Here is a 17,688-nt window from a genome sequence, read left to right as displayed (position 1 = left end):
AGCTACAAAAGAGCAGTTTCTAATTCCAATTCAATAAAAACAGTAGTGATAAATTTATCAGGAAATATAGGATGTAACTAGGGCAATTGTGTACAAAAAACGTACAAACTAAACAGGCTTCAGTCAAAACTTGAAATATGTTATTTGTCGAGTATTTGATATCTATAGCAAAGGGCACTCATCTTTACATGGTAGAATGTCATCGATAAGAGCGTTATTCATACGGTAAGCTAACGAGTTCATCATTATTCGTAATTATGGTATGACTGAGCAACTATTAAGCATCTTAAAATGAACATTTTGGCAGATTTATGCAACTAGCTGAATGAAGAGGCACATAAAAATAAAGTGAATGCACTACAGGTGCCTGTTGCGACAGATTAGGTGTACAACTTCAAAATTATAATAATTGCCAAAAATGCTTTGCCCCTTTATTTCGTTTACACTCACTCCAGCCAAAGACATCAAACTCTACCTATTTCAAACCATTACCGATTCACCAATTCAACTGAGAGTTAGATTTCATGAAAAGCCAATAAGCAGTTCTTGAGACATAAACAACAAAGCAATTGTTCACGATATTGGTTCATTGGCCCGACAGAACGATGCAGTCGATGTTGATCAACTCTTACTGATCCTGATCTGATATTGTCCATGGTGACTGAAACCTGGAGAAAGTTTAATAGTTTATTTAATTATATATTAACTTACCTTTATGCACTTATTTATTGTTTACCCCTTTATTATCGAATATATATTTTCACTTTTTACTTTGAATAAAATATCTTTTTCTGTAATTACTTAAGCATATAGGGCCGGAGACCTATAGAGCAAATAGATTTCATTATTAGAAAAAGGTTAACAGACTCATTCACTGTGACAAACATAAAATCACAGAAACCTTTCCGATCGACTATACTGGAGATTTCGTTTTTCCAATAGTAATTGCTGAAAGGTCTTCACATCATTTCAACAAACACTTGAGAGGCATTTCCTTCGACGGATTAACTATGGCAAGTTGTTGTAGTGTAGTGTTACAAAAACATTTGATTGGTTCAGATAATTTTTCTTCGACATCCACTAATTTGCACACTATTGCCTTCTTCTATGTCTCGGATAATCGTCAGTACGGTGTATCAATTTGAAATGTACATTTGGAATCATTTGATGTTGAAGGAGGATATATGGTCCCACGATGTCAAAAAATACTAGGTAGCGAAGACCTAGAAACGAATGAAAACGATCTACCTGTAATTTGCCAACGTTTGCTGCCAAGCATACCAAACAGACCATCATAACATATATAGCAAACAGCCATAGCTTTAAGCGGTTCTGCAAATGTAGAGCCTGACAATGCTAACCTCAAGTTGATTTATTTTTGTTTTACATTTAGATTTGTCTTTAAGAAGTATTCCTGTAACTTGGTCAGCAGGAAGTGACGTCTTTGCTAACATTTACTGCGCAGAATGCAACGGAATCAAACAAGCAGAAGTGGTGATGTGGAACACAACTGTCAACCTGCTTGAGTTACCTGATGACATTGTGAATTCTGACCTGAGTGACGATGAAGTTACGATGACACTAAAAGTAGGTCAGAAATTAGATGGTGTCCACGAAATCACTATGGAAGAAATTAGTAAGACATTTTGGCGTCCCTGTGTCTACAATATTACTGATTCATGCAAAACATCCCTCTACCATAACCAATCGGCATTGCAACGAGCGCAGCATATTTGCAAATCTTACTTTTCAGTCGTTTCGGTAAATGACTCGCCATTCGAGTTTGGTTTTGTAAGAGGCAAGACTTTTACTTTGTATAGGAATGTTCATTGTGCCATCTGTAACGTTAGAAACGTGCGCGGGGAACGCGTCTGTGGTGTGGATTTGAATGACTTAAAAGGACGTAAAGAAGTCTTTTCCCTGAGCCTGTTTTTTAACATTAATCCACATGGTTACATTTCGGTGTCAATGAGATCTAGCATAAAGGCCGAGCTGAATAAAGACATCTCTCATGATTTTCGCTGTGAATTTGGTGAGATATTTGATCCAATATCACAGCGTTGTACAAATATGTTCAACATGTCCGCTATTCACAGCCAAGACAACACAACATTCAATTCGACACTAAATACAAAACGAACACATATCGATGATGATACAATAGTAAAGTACTACCCAAAATGTCCAATTTCTGCCAAACAACTTCTGTTAAACAAAACTGATTTCCATGCAGATGAAGATACAATTATTTTCAAAGTAGGGGATGACTTGTTCCAAAGTCAAATATTTGAAATATTTGCAAATGGATCGATGGCATTCGTGTGTTTCCTTTCAAATGTTTCTTCTCACAAGTATGTAATATGGGTGACAATTTCATGTTCTTCACTGTCAATTATTTGTCTCGCAGTGCATGTGATTGTTTACTGTAGAAAACCTGCAAAGCAAAACTTCCCTGGCAAGCTGACGACCAATATGGTGATTTCTATGTTTCTTGCTCAGGTAATATTTTTGTCGAGTATGGGTCTTAATGAAATTTCTGTATTATGTTTCCCTTTGGCGGTTCTGTTACACTATGTATGGTTGGCCAATTTTGCGTGGATGGCAGTTGTTAGTTTTGATCTGTATCGAACTTTCCGATCCGTAAAGAAGGCTCTATCCGTAAATCAAAATGTCAAGTGGTTTGTTGGTTACTGTCTTTGCGGTTGGCTGCTACCTGGCTTTATTGTTGCAGTCTGTATTTTTCTTGATCTGAGCCAAGTATCAAAGTTTCGTGTCGGTTATGCTGAAGATGGAATATGTTGGATTCGTAGGCGTCTGGCACTCGTTCTATTTTTCATTTGCCCTGTGATCATGATTGTTGTGTTCAATACGTTTTGTTTTGCCATGACTACGTACTACATACGGACTGGTACAATAAAAACACCAAATTATGGATGGAGGAAATATACCTATGTGTGTGCAAAGGTTTTCGTCATCGCAGGCTGTACATGGATCCTTGCTCTCGTTGAAGTCTTCGTTGAAAACGAAGTAGTTAGTGTTATTTTCAACATTACCAACTCTCTTCAGGGGATGCTTGTATTTATGGCTTTTCATCTGAAAACCCCGTCATTGTGCAAAAATTAGCTTGAAGAAATGATATTAAATAAATATGACCACGTGATTAAATGACAAAGCCACACTCATTATAATATCGATGAACCTGTACCTCGTTTCTATTACATTTCAATCTGAAATATTCGTCATAAGCTCATATAACCATGCAAATGTTTCAAGGTAAAATTTGAAATGAACGTTTTGCTATTGCATAACTTGAAGTTCTTGTTGTTTCAAGATCCGCCGGAGAGTTAATCAAGGTAACGTTATTTTGATATTGCTGTTAAGCGTATTAACTTACATTGCAATCATGCCTATTGGCAAATCGGAAAACGTAACCTCGTCTACAACTTTACATACTGCATTCTATTCTATCTTTATTATTTTTAAAGGATGGCCTGACATAAATGTAGAATGCGCCTCGGGGACAGAGACGTCTTTTTGAACCTTCATTGTTTTCAATATTTTCTAGTCTGATGCTTGGGGGGAGGAAAATATTTATATATATTATATATGTGTTGCATTGCTATAATGTATTTTTCCATTGTACAGTTTACATTGTATTTAACAAGTATACCGAGTTGTAGCACATAGTATTGCATCACGTGGTTAGACAAATATCACTGACCTTATTTGCTTTAAACAAGGTGATACCGACAACTGAAAGTCATAAATTTGAAAATTAGTTTCAGTCTTTTTAGGAAAACTATATAGATTATCACTGAGATAGACATGTATTTGCAATCTTCTGTAATTCTTTGTGAATAAAATTGCTCCGTGTTATTCCTGCGTAAGTATGACGTATTAAATAAGATCAACATATTTAAACAATTGTTAAAAATCACGTTTTAATAGTTTAACAACTTTCATCATTTAATCATACGTTGCTCTCAATAAATTACAAGATCTTGCAGGCGTTACTTCAAGTTGTAAAGTTGTCGATAAGAAAAGGCAAACTGTTTAGATTATATAGCAGTTGGCTTTTTTCTGATTTCAGTGAGATGGAAATTTATTACGCTTTCCACTTTTTTGTAAATGTATATGATACGTATGATAAATAATTATGATTAATGAATTGTTTATTTAACCAGATAATGGTACAATTACAAACAATATTACAGCGAAAGTATGACTTTATCTGGTTGGACCATAGAAATAGTCCACAAGGACATGGCTCACTATCAGCTCATAACTGTAAACGATGATGCCATAAAGGGCTTAAGTAAGGACAAAAAATTACATATCGGGAGATAAAGAGAAAATAAATTACATTAGATAGATGAACAACTCAAGAAAAAAGATACATATTACTATGAGTTCATTAAGTAGCTTCTTAATTCCACTTTGAACCTTTGTCTATTCATTTTTTGCTTAAATGAAGAAGGTACAGAATTCCAATGTTTGATTGCTTCATTTTTAATGTTGTGTTGGGTAACTGTAAGCCTTGTTTTAGGAATACAATAATTTCTAAGCTCAACTGAATGTGCAGAGTACCCATGGTAAGGAAGTTCAAAACAATTGTTAATAGTGATTGGAAAACCGTTGTTTTTTGAAATCAAAAACAAAAAGGCAAGAAAAGTAATGACTTACTTTAAAACATCTTTACTTTAAAAATATGCAAGATGTTTAGTTGACGAAAGAGGGGATGTGAGTGGGCATGAAAATCAGAAAAAGTAATAAAGCGGACAATTTTCTTTTGTAGGCGGTGAATAGATTCAAGGAAAGTAGTGTATTTCCCCATATTTCTAGGCAGTAAGTTAAGTGTGGTAGAATGAAGGCATTGTAGAGTTTAAGTAGGATAAACTTTGGAACGAAATGTGAGACGTGAGATAAGTCCATCTTTGGGGGTTATTTTATTTATCACATTCTAAATGTGTGGTTTCCAGGAAAGGGAATTGTCAATTGTTACACCAAGATAACTAGCTTATGAAATTTCCTTTATCTGTGATGTCAAGGTGTAAATTACGGTGTAAAGTTCCACGTTTTGACATGTTTTTTCCTGCATTAACAGTTAATTTGTTCACCATGCACCAATCGTTGATTTTATGAAATTCACTATTTATATGGTTGAGATGTAATGTTTTAGAGTTTAAATATTTAAAATCATTAGTGTCATCAACAACAATTCTGAAATAGAAGTAGCTAGTAGAGTTATCAATGTAATTGATATATATATAAAAAAAGAGTTGGCTCTAGAATGGAACCTTTATGGAACTCCACATCGGTGTAGATCAACATATTTAGATAGATATTTTGATAGTTTGAGAACTTTATTTATTAAATAATCACTAAATGTGGTAGATTTATTCAAACTGTAAAGTTATCGATTTCAGTAAGTGGCATGTTCGACAAACTGAGGTGAAACATTTCAATAATGATCAAATACTTTTGTCTAACGTTTATTTCAAATTTTTGTAGGTGTTTGTAATGGTATACTAAATTCTCCGTGCTAGCTCTTTTCAAGAGAACGATTTCAATAATGACCTCTTCATCCAATGTTTAGTTTAAGTAGGCAAGAATTTGTCAAAGAGACAATGTTTTCGTCTTTGGAAATGGTGAAAGTCAATGTTAATTTCTTGTTTGTTTATGACTATTTTTCAAAATAGTATGAAACTTAAGTTTCTCTTTCCGCGAATATCGAAAAGATATCCATGAAAAGGTTACCAAGGAAACCTTAGGTGATTTTGAGGTTATATGATTACTCAATGTTTGTACTCGATCATGAAATAACATAACGTTTCTTTCTGGAAATGATAAGATAAAGTTTGAAACGTGATTGAAATGTGCATTACCGCACCAAAGGAAGCATGACAATTGGAACTTAGCTTTTCATATTGTTCGGTTCACAGGAGGAGGAAATTTGTTTAAAAAAAGCTAATGTGTAACGGAACTTTTTTCAAGCCTTTTTATGTTGTAAAAGTGTATGAATAAATTTGTTTGAAACCAAGAATTATCCTCAGATCTTTGTCTTCTTTCATTCTACTACATTCTTTAAAAATGTTTAGAATGTTATATCTGATGGAATTCTCGTAGTTGTACGCTTGGCAAAGGACATCGCATTTACAAAGAACAGTGTCATTGGATAATGTCCCAAGGTAGTATGGGCCTCAAATATGAAATACTAATTTACTCTTCCTTAACATTCCCCGACGAAAACGTCGGAGTAATCTCTAATCAACAAAATCAGCACTCACAGTGCACATTTTGGTGATGGAGTAACACATTATTTAACATTTACCAATACTGGAAGTTCAAAATGGCCGCCTTCTCTGTGTTACTCCATGGGAAAACAATTGATGTTAAAAATGAGCCGATGGAATCTTTACTTGCTCCAAGAACTTCAAATTGAGCACCCACAGTCAGCAGCAAAAAAAAAACTGTAATAAATTGAGTGTTCCCAAGGCGCATTCTATAGTAATCTAAACCCAGAGATTGGAGAACAAAGCAAAATTACCATGGCAACCATGGCAACGATAATAAGGAACCAGCTAGATAGATTTTAAGTAAAAAGTATTGAATGTAAGCTTCTGAATTCAGCAAATGACACACTTTTAGAAACGGAAAGACATAGTATATAAGGAAAGACAGTATTTAGGGAAAGATTGCTATTATCTATTCAATAGTATATGATCAACCACAACTATCGTGTCCTTATCAAATAGAAACAGATGTATAGAAACAGAATAAGGTAGTTTCTGTCGTTGGCTAGGTAAACATCATTAAATAGAACATGCAATGTTCCAGTTTCGACAATGTTTGCATCCGTCTTCTCCACTGTGATTCCCCATTTCATTTGAGCTGTTGTGCACATATGATGTCGGGGGTAACGGTTCTTTGCGTGAAGGCAAATTTGCCATTTTCAAAGGATTAACCTTAGGTTAAAAAAGAAAATGACGTTTATGAATAGCATTTCGTGTATTCAAGAGACCACAGTTGACGGACATGTCTCAATAATTCCCAAATACCACAACTTTGTAGAGGATGGTAGTACACTAGTTACACTGTATATTGTCACAATTAACAAATTCACCAAGCAAATGGATGTACTTACAATCAGGCAATATTGTGACTTATATGAAGTTGCAGTGTTTCTATAAACACTGGAAAAAACTCTCAGGGCAAAGGATAAAACTTATGTTACGCAAACAAACAGTTGATTTTGTAACTTGAGGCAGTAAGTGTCGATGAAATTGCAGTATTGCCTGTATTCAGTTGAAAACTTCTTTCTTGGCTTATTTATTAAATATATTGATGCATAAGGTGTTGCATTACTGAGATGACTGATATAAGCAAACTTCCCTTATCAAAAAATACTTTCTTTCTAGAGCAACAGTACAAGTATCGCCATCAAAAGTGATTGCATCAAAAGTTGGGAAAAGCAACTTTTGGGTGACTTGCAGTCCCCGGTAACACCGACTGTTTTAGTAGCCCTTTCAAACAGATGCTTTTTTCTTGTTGCCTATCACTAATTATATGACCACTATCCAGAGGTAACAAAAACAGACACCAAGATTGAACAAGTGATCTGGAGACCTGCGAACGTACCATCACTGTAACGTATAAAACGGAATTACAGCATTTACTTTTTATGGCTATCGTCCTGATCAGACATCTGCTGTCATTAGTCACAGTTTTCTCGAATTTTAATTCAAATTTTTAAACTAAACAACTTTTCGCGAACGATATTTCTGTCATAGAGATTTGAAGGGCTTCGAGGCAGGAGAATATTATGTTTGACTAAATAATGACATAAATTTGATTTTGCAGTTTTCTCTCCCTACTTATTCTGCTCCACTTGGCAGGAACTCAAAATATTGTTAAGCCCGCGAAGTGCATTGAATGCGCATGTGCTAAGGACCTGGCTGCGTTTTATCATGCGCACATCGCCCTGTTCACACTCAAAATTGACGTCGCCTTTACAGTGCCAATATAGTCTGGAGATTTAAGGTAGAGTTTTGAAATACTGAAAAGTTTTGCATAAATCAATATTGTAATTATCACCTGGGACCGCACATCGCTCTTCCTCTGTAGATTCATTTGTTAGGCCGATACGTTTTGGTATTGCCGTTGAGTTATACATTGGCACCTTAGAGATCAGCAAATGTAGCGTGTTGACGTAAATATTTCGCATGACGAAACAAAAGTAATAATTGTCCTATCCGTCGTTACATCTGTCGATCTTTTTGCCAAACTGTATCAGGCAGTCGGCCCAACTGTTCGTTAGCCTACAATCATGTTTTTGGGATTCACAAAATATCAGAGATACCGCATCGCCGTCAACCTCCTAGTACACATTGTTTTAGTTTCTTGCCAAATATATTTTATGCATATCACAAAATTCGAATCGGACCTGATTTCTCTCTCTTGATGACCACTTTTTCTCAATCCACCTGTTGGCTGTCAGAAGAACTGATGTCGTTCCTCATTAAGTTGTGTTGATCCGCGACATTCCTGTGGCTGATGTCTACCACCATCAAGACACTCATATGTATACTGTAATCCAATCAGGAACCAGACGACAGTGAGAAATAAAACGCAAAGTCGCAAGTGTGAGAATAGGCGTCTGTAAAGTGAGAAAAATGAGGGATCTATCACTAAATAATTTGTAGACACCTTTTTCGATTGTAAACGAGGTGTGTGTAAATTCATAAGGTGCCGAAACGAACAATTAATATATCTAAAATGTTCCAATTGTAGTCGTAGAAATGGCCGTCCGTATGTATACATGTCTGTATGTCAGTCAGTCAGTCTGTCTGTCTGTCTGTCTGTCTGTCTGTCTGTCTGTCTGTCTGTCGACGTCTGTCTGTCTATCTATCTGTCTGTCGGTCTGCATGCATGCATGCATGCATGCATGCATGTATGTATGTATGTATGTATGTATGTATGTATGTATGTATGTATGTATGTATGTATGTCGATAGGTCTAGGGAATTAGGTAGTTAGTTAGTTAGGTAGGTAGGTAGTTATAAACTTTCATCACATACTATACTGTATATTTTTGAATATACGTCAAATCGTTATGAATTGTCTGCAGTCTTTTACAAAATCGTCTCTTCTGACTTTTATTTCACACTTATCCTTTTCCTGCCCCGAATTCTGGTTTATATGGATCGCCTAGTATTGCGTAATATACAGCCACATCATGTCCGGACTCAAAACTAATGAATAGTGTTTATCATAGGCCAGGTGCACAGCCTGTACCAACGCATGCAGGGTATCGGTGCTGATCATATTGCCACGACTTTGAAAACAACTTTCAATCTTACCTTTGATTCTGGCTATGAAAATGTGCATATGTGATGTAGATTGTAGCGCAGCACGGCATGGTGTAACACTGGCCACGGCGAATCTTACACCTGTAATTGTAACAGATTGGAATTCGATAAGCATTGCCTCGTGCATGGACGATATGGGCTTTGGAGGAAAACTGATATTTAATAACATGATGGACGCGGAAGTAAAGTCGGTATACACAGTCGACAAAATTGCCGTACACATGCTACGACAGTTGGACACCCTATTTGCCTTTTAATTAATCATTATTATGAAATGACACTTCATGTTTCTGTTTCTGAGTAGGCTAATACACGTTCGGGGACTTTACATAACATTCCCCATTAAAACTGCATTTCTGTCATGGGTCAGCCTGTTCAGATCACGGCGTTATTGCGACAAAGATTCTAATATTAAATGCCTAATAAAATTACCTCAAATCAATTTTGTTACATTTTGCAAATTCAAGTCTTCAACAGTAAGAGTGATCATTTATAGTCAATTATGACGTCATCTCCCCACAACCCCGATTCTAATTAGTGACACGCATTAACAAACAGGTGGTTCTCGATAGCTTAATGGCTGCACATTAGAATATGTATATACGCCATTTATCTGTAGAAAGAATGCTCTACCGCACTTATAGTTCTATATCTACAAAGTTTAGCCATTGCATCTCGATTGAAAGGCAGACCTCTCGAAAGACAAAGGTGTCTTCATGTATAAACAGAGCAAACACTAATGAATGGTCCACGATCTGGCCATGAAAAGTGACAAAAATTTTAAGAAAAGGTGAAGCATGACATATCGTAGGACGTCTGAAAAATGTGTTGATTATACTGACAATCAGCTAACCAAATTTCGCAAGTGGCCGCTTCAACTTCCTGAGAAGGCGTTTTTGTAGGGTTTGTAGTATCAACAAAATAAAATCAATGGTTGCTAATTTTTCTCCTTTAACATAACAAGGACTTATTGAAGAGCGTTTCGTGTATCAAATGTTCATTTTGACAGCTAATGAGTATGATTGAAAGTTTGACAGGTTTTTCACATTACAAGTTAATTTGGTGCAGCAGCGTTGATCGGCTTTAATATACTAGACAAAAATCAAACACAAAGTTGCAGATCACGTGAAAAATCTCATCTTTTATCTTTGCTAGATGTGTTTGCATGAAGCACTGCAACTCATAATTAGACACTTTGTTTGTACTTTTAAAATTAATATGTAAATTTGAATATACGTTTATGAAAAATAATTGAAGACACTGCTTTTTACCGTTATGTTTATATATACAACACAAATTAAATTAAATACAAAATAATAATATCTGTAACATAGTTTCATGTATCCTGCAATCTTCAGACAGACACATGTGTAATATATATATATATATATATATATATATATATATATATATATATATATATATATATATATATATATATATTTATATATATATATATATATATATATATATATATATATATATATATATATATATATATATATATATATATATTTATAATTTTTTTTTGCTTGAAGTGGGAAGGAAAGGGTGCATTTGTGTACAAGAAATTAGACTAGAGCGGTTATAAGTTTATGTGTGTGCAAGAAATTTGAGTTCAGAATGTCATGGAAATGTTGATTCACTATACATGGTAGTCAATGAGGAAATTATGAATATTTTAATCCAACACAAAACTAGGTAAATCTGTGTATTTTTTTACGTTTCAGTATTGATATTAATGTTTCTAAATAGACTAGGGTGGTTACTAGTAAATGTGTGTTTTAAAAATTTGGTTTTGGAACTTCACCAAAATGTTGATTTACTATACATTGTAATCTATGAGAGAACATAATGAACATTCTTTCAATATTAACTAACAATATCTGAGCATTTATAGGATACCACACCTCGTTTGCCTGTGACACTTGTTGATAATATGTATGTATTTAAAAGAATCGGTGTATTTTGTCAAAAATTTCCTATTAAGGAAATATCACATAGATAATCGAAGGTTTTGCCGTTAATTCAGCTTCTGGTGAAAGTGACCCTCCCCTCAAGATAGGTTTATAAAAAGTGACCCTCCCCTCTGACAGTTTTCTAAAAAATGATCCTCCCCTATTCCCCGGCCAGCCCCATGTAATTACTGAAGGCGCCTTTATGAATGCGGACGAAGTGTGTTATAAAACACATATTGACTGGCCATGAGGTCAACAGCACATGTATTTAATCATTCGGGCCCGTTAGTAACCCCCACAACAGGTTGTTTTCCTCGGGCTTCAGCTTCGGAAAAAACGGTCAGTTTTTGGGATTGACTCACAGTCCCCCGGGGTGTAGATGTATGCTGTTGCCCTCATGGCCAGTCAATATGTGCATGCTGTCCACCGTCCACCACCAAATGCAACAAATGATATCACCGTTGATGATTTTCTAATCGATTTGACTACTTTCCATTCCTGTCATCTAAGTCTCTCAAATAACTCACAGCTTCTCATCGCTGGGGACTTTAATCTTCACTATGACGACTTTAACTGCTAATCCCCTAAAAATCGGGATGTTTTTGACTAAGTTTCTATATGCTAATTGGCAACAGGTTGTACACACGGTGCTTGTAATACTGTTCAACATATTTTATTACTCATGATGACAATAACATCATCGCCGATGTTCTTATCAAACGCATCTTTACCATTTCTTACCGATGCATGTTTCTGTTCTCCCTTAATAATCCCTTTCACGTGATATGTGCAAAAAAACCACGGAGATTTAATTTTTAAACCTGAAATAGTTTTATTTTCTGCTGACCAGTTTGGATGGGATTTAACGTTATCAATCTGTTGTGATACGACTGACGAAATTTCCACCACGTTTGTGTGATATTGATAATTTTAATGCCTCCAAACGCTCATCTTGTGTCTTTGTACAGCAGATATCGACGCTAGATAACAGAAACAAACAAAGAAATAGTGTTAAGCAGGTACGAAAAGTTTATGAAAAACTTTGCGTTGAATAGGTATTTGATTATGTATATCTGAGAGACTATGGAAAAGGAAATGGCACTCGGCGAGAACACGTCATAACTTTGAATCTTAATAACATCGAGGAGTCGTTCCAGATTACTTACCATGACTAGGCGTTGATTGGTTGAAGACACGTTCTAGCCATTAGCAGAGATCTTAAAAATCAGCGTTAAATGTAACAAGATTTCACTTTCCACAAGATTTTCACTGGGTGACATACTTCTTTACCGACAGAACACCGACACGGCAGAAGTATTGTTACGTGCAGAGAAAACGAAAAAAAGGGTGAACTCAGCAGTTAACGTTTAAACAAATTTATTACGAAAATAAACTAATTGCTAAGTCAGGGATAGAGTACAAGCTTTAAAAGTGTACAGACTACTTATCTCAACTGGGACGGCAAAGCTCCAGTCTCAGAGTTGTAACAGTCAGTTGGATGAATGAACAGTCCTTTGGCTTGCAGGCTTGAAGCTGCACAAAGTCCACAGTATAAATCCAGCGTTGGCAGTGAAGGTCTTGAAAAGTCTTGAGAATGACTACTGCTGGAGTTTAGTAACACACAAGAGACACGATCCCAAAAGTCTGACTGGAAGCTGAGCACGTCCCTTTTATAAAGGCATATAAGAACAATCTAGAACTTTTATTGACATGCTAATTACTGTTCTAAAATTATCTCCCTTACACAACTAATCAACTTTCCAGAACATTCCAAACATGACTAATTGAATTCAAGGTTGTGAGGTCATCAAGGGCAGTGACCTTGAGAATGTTCTAGACTAATTGAACTCAGGTCATGATGAGTGTGAGGGAAATGACCTACATAACACACCCCCTCTTCAAAAAAAGAAAATTTTTCAAAGAAAAATCTTTCTTTTACAAATGTAATCTTGAAAAGGATTTAAGTACTCAAATTTTGTTGTACTCTAAAGTAAAATTTCTTGAAAGTGAACAACAATAAAATTTCTTGAAAGTGAACAACAATAAACTCTAAATACGAGAGAGACAGTCTGCAATTAAATTGTCTCTGCCTTTGATATGTCTAATGTCAAGATTAAACTCCTGTAACATTAAACTCCATCTCAGCAATCTCTGATTTTTGCCTTTAAATTTCTGCAGAAAAACAAGAGGGTTGTGATCAATATAAACCACTATTGGCTGATTTGAAGAAGTAACATAAACTTCAAAATGCTGTAAAGCTAATATCAAAGATAAACACTCTTTTTCAATTGTAGAGTAGTTTCTCTGGGATTTGTTAAATTTGCGTGAAAAATAGCAAACAGGATGATCTATACCATGACTATCCTCTTGCAATAAAACAGCACCAGCAGCCGTATCACTAGCATCTACAGCTAATTTGAATGGCAAAGTGGTGCAGACAACACTGGGGCACTTTGCAGTATGGCTTTAAGTGTATGAAATGCCTGTTGGCATTGCTCTGACCAAACAAACTTTACTTTCTTTTTAAGTAAGTTAGTCAAAGGCTCAGTAATTGTGGAGAAATTTGGACAGAATTTTCTGTAGTAACCAGCCATACCGAGAAAGCGCATCAGTTGTCGTTTGCAGTTTGGTATGGGAAAACTTGAAATGGCACTGAATTTGGCATAAAGTATGCACGGCAAAGTCCGGTTATTTTTACTGAGTTCGATAAAGTCATTGTTCGGCAAATACTTGGCTTCCTCCTGGAGATATTCCGCTTTCGCAGGATTCAGTCCGTCTGGATGTTGTTCCACTGGATTACTGTCGCAGACATCTTCGTTGTGGTAGATGATGGTTGTCCTCGTTGGAACATCTTGAAACAGGTGTTTATATTCATGGAGCAGTTCTTTCACCTGTTGTTGTTGTTCTGGCTGGAGGTGTGCCAACTTTGTAGACTCCAGCTTCTCCAGGATTTCTGAGTTCTGAAGCTTGACCGAGCCCAGCTTTGAGTTTAGAGTATTTTCACTCAAGTCAGTTTCAGTATCACTATCTTCATAATGGCCAGAACTGACGGTACTGACAGGCTGAGTTATAGTAGGATTATCCCTATCCAAATATGGCTTAAGCATATTTATGTGACATAGCTGTTTTTGTTTTCGCCTGTCAGGTGTTATTATGATGTAATTTAAATCACTCAATTTCTTATCAATTAGGTATGGCCCAAAGTAACGAGCATGGAGTGGTTTGCCAGGAATTGGAAGTAGAACAAGAACTTTTTGACCTGGTTCAAACTTCCGTTTTGAGGTGCTTTTATCATATTTGGTTTTCATTGACTGCTGAGATGACTCAAGATTTTCTCTGGCTAATTCACATGCTTTAGAGAGTTTCGTACGAAAATCTGACACATATTGCAAAATATTCAGACAATCATCATCATCTGATAGGAATTTCTCTTTAACGAGCTTAAGTGGGCCACGGACTGTATGTCCAAATACAAGCTCAAATGGGCTAAAACCAAGAGACTCTTGAATTGACTCTCTAACAGCAAAGAGCAGAAAATGAATTCCTTCATCCCACTGCTTCTCTGTGTCAAAACAGTAGGTCCTAATCATGTTTTTCAAAGTTTGATGAAATCGCTCAAGAGCACCCTGACTTTCTGGATGATAGGCGGATGACCTATACTGTTTAATGCCTAGCTGATCCATTACTTGTTGAAAAATACCAGACATAAAGTTGGAGCCTTGATCGGACTGGACACATTTAGGGAGGCCAAATAAAGTGAAAAATTTGACTAAAGCTCTCACTATAGTCTTTGTCTTTATATTTCTCAGTGGTATGGCTTCTGGGAACCGAGTTGATGTACACATTATTGTCAGCATGTACTCATTTCCTGATCTTGTTTTTGGTAGGGGCCCAACACAGTCTATTAGTATCCTACTAAATGGTTCTTGAAATGCAGGAATTGGCTGTAAAGGGGCCTTGGAATGGTCTGATTTGGCTTTCCTACCTCTGACATGTGTGACAAGTTTTACAGAAATGTGTTACATCCTGCCTGAGATTAGGCCAATAAAAGTGACTGAGAATTTTATGATAAGTTTTCCTTACTCCCAAATGACCAGCCCAGGGCGTTTCATGGGCCAGGCGCAATATTTCAGCACGATAGGGCTTTGGAACCACAATTTGATGTTTTATAGCCCAGTCGTCATCAACCAAGACATCTGGAGGTCTCCATTTACGCATGAGAATACCAGATTTTGTATAATAGGAAACAGAGCTATCTGAAGTTTTATCTTCATCATCTACCCTGTCAAACAAACACAAAATATCTGGGTCTTTGTGTTGTTCTGCAATGAGATTTGATCTAGAAAATGTCTGACTTTGGTCAGCAGAAGTTTTACTGGAAGTTTCAAATCCACGAGGGATAACGGAATGCTCCGTGTCAAACACCTGACTGAGAAAGGTGTCATTTAAGTCAACATCTGTGACATTATTTTTGAGAGTATTTTGATTCTCAGAAGTTTTCTTTGACATGGCTCGAGTAATGGCACATGATGGGAAAAGGCCGGGAATGTCTTCCTCTATTGGCTCTGGATTTTGATCTAAACTAGGATTATCAGTCACAAGTGGATTAGTAATGACCTTGTCCCCAGCAAGGTCGTTTCCAAGAAGAAGGTGAATCCCTTCAAAAGGCAAAAAAGGCCTAATACCTAAGTCACAGGTCCAGAAACAAAGTCCGAAGACAAATAGACATTATGGAGAGGAACAGGAATGTAGTCATTACAATCTACCCTAATAAAATCTTTAATCTACTAAACTAAAAAACTAAAATCTAAATCTACTACTAACTAATACTACTAACTATAAAAAAAACTAACTATCTAATAAAAACTATAAACTACTATACTATCTACTACTAAAACTACTAACTAAACTAAAAATAAAACTACTAATCTAAAACTAAACTAAACTAATAAATCTAAAAATAAAAAAATCTAACTATCTAAATCTAATCTAATAACTAAAAAAAAAATCTAAAAACTAAAAACTACTAAAACAAAACTAACTAAAACTAAAATCTAAAACAAAAAACTACAACTAAAAAAAAACTAAAATACTAAAAAACAATCAAAAAAACTAAAAAACTAAAAAATCTACTAACTAAAAAACTAACTAACTAAAATCTAAACTAAAAAACAAAAAACTCTAAAAAAACTAAATCTAATCTACTAAAACTAAATCTAACTACTAAACTAATCTACTAAACTAACTAAAAAAATCTAAAAATCTAACTACAAAATCTAAAAACAAACCCCTTAATAAGAACTTTAGAACCTGAAAATGACTTTTCAGAAAACGGCAGGGATATCTGCCAAAAAAAGAGACTGGGAAGCCCCGGTATCTCTTAAAATTTTGACAGGGGTAGCGGAAGAGAAATCACTAGAAAGTGATATAAAACCATTTATGAATAAATGGTTCGAAAATACCCATAATGCTATCTTGTGAAGAATTGACCTTGACCTCATTAATTGGGGATAAGAGGGTTTAACCTCAGAAAATGTGTTGCACACATTATTAGACTCTAATTGAGTTGATGAAGAAATAAAGCCGGTTTGCTTAGATCCACTTTGACCACTTTGACCTTCACGTTTTCTTTTCAATTTGAAACACTCTGACATTAAATGGCCGTCTTTCTTACAATAATTACAAGAAAGTGTACCGAACTGTTTTTCAGAAGGAGATTGAGACTTGGGATCTGATGATGTGGGAGTGTTACTTGAACTCTGTGAACTGTTGTCATTTGATTTTCTACTGTCCTTTGAAAAATTCTTGGATGAAAAGGAGGAGTTAATTTACCTGCATTGTTTCTGTAGAAAAGGACTGGGATGGTTTGCTGAGAATGAAGATTTGTGGGTCAATGAATAATCATCGGCCAAACGTGCAGCAACCTCTAATGTATCTGCCTTTTGTTCATTGATAAACGTCTTGATGTCACTCCGGATGCACCTTTTAAATTCCTCAATCAAAACAAGTTGTCGTAATTTGTCATAATTCTGACTGACCTTTTCCGAAGAACACCAACGATCAAACAGTTGTTCTTTTGTTCGAGCAAATTCAACGTAAGTTTGATCTTTCACCTTCTCACAATCCTAAATTTCTGACGGTAAGCTTCAGGCACCAACTCATAACCCTTGAGAATTAATTCCTTCACAGAATCATAATCTGAAGCCTGCTCTACTGACAACTGAATGTAAATTTCTCTGGCTTTACCCACCAAAGCACTCTGCAAAAGCATAGACCAGGACTCCTTAGGCCAATTCAGACTCTGAGCAATTTTCTCAAAATGGAGAAAATATTTATCAACATCCTTTTCTTGGAAAGGGGAA

Source organism: Ptychodera flava, chromosome 2 (genome assembly GCF_041260155.1).
Source record: "Ptychodera flava strain L36383 chromosome 2, AS_Pfla_20210202, whole genome shotgun sequence".
NCBI lineage: Eukaryota > Metazoa > Hemichordata > Enteropneusta > Ptychoderidae > Ptychodera > Ptychodera flava.
Note: the sequence above shows the minus strand (reverse complement) of the source record.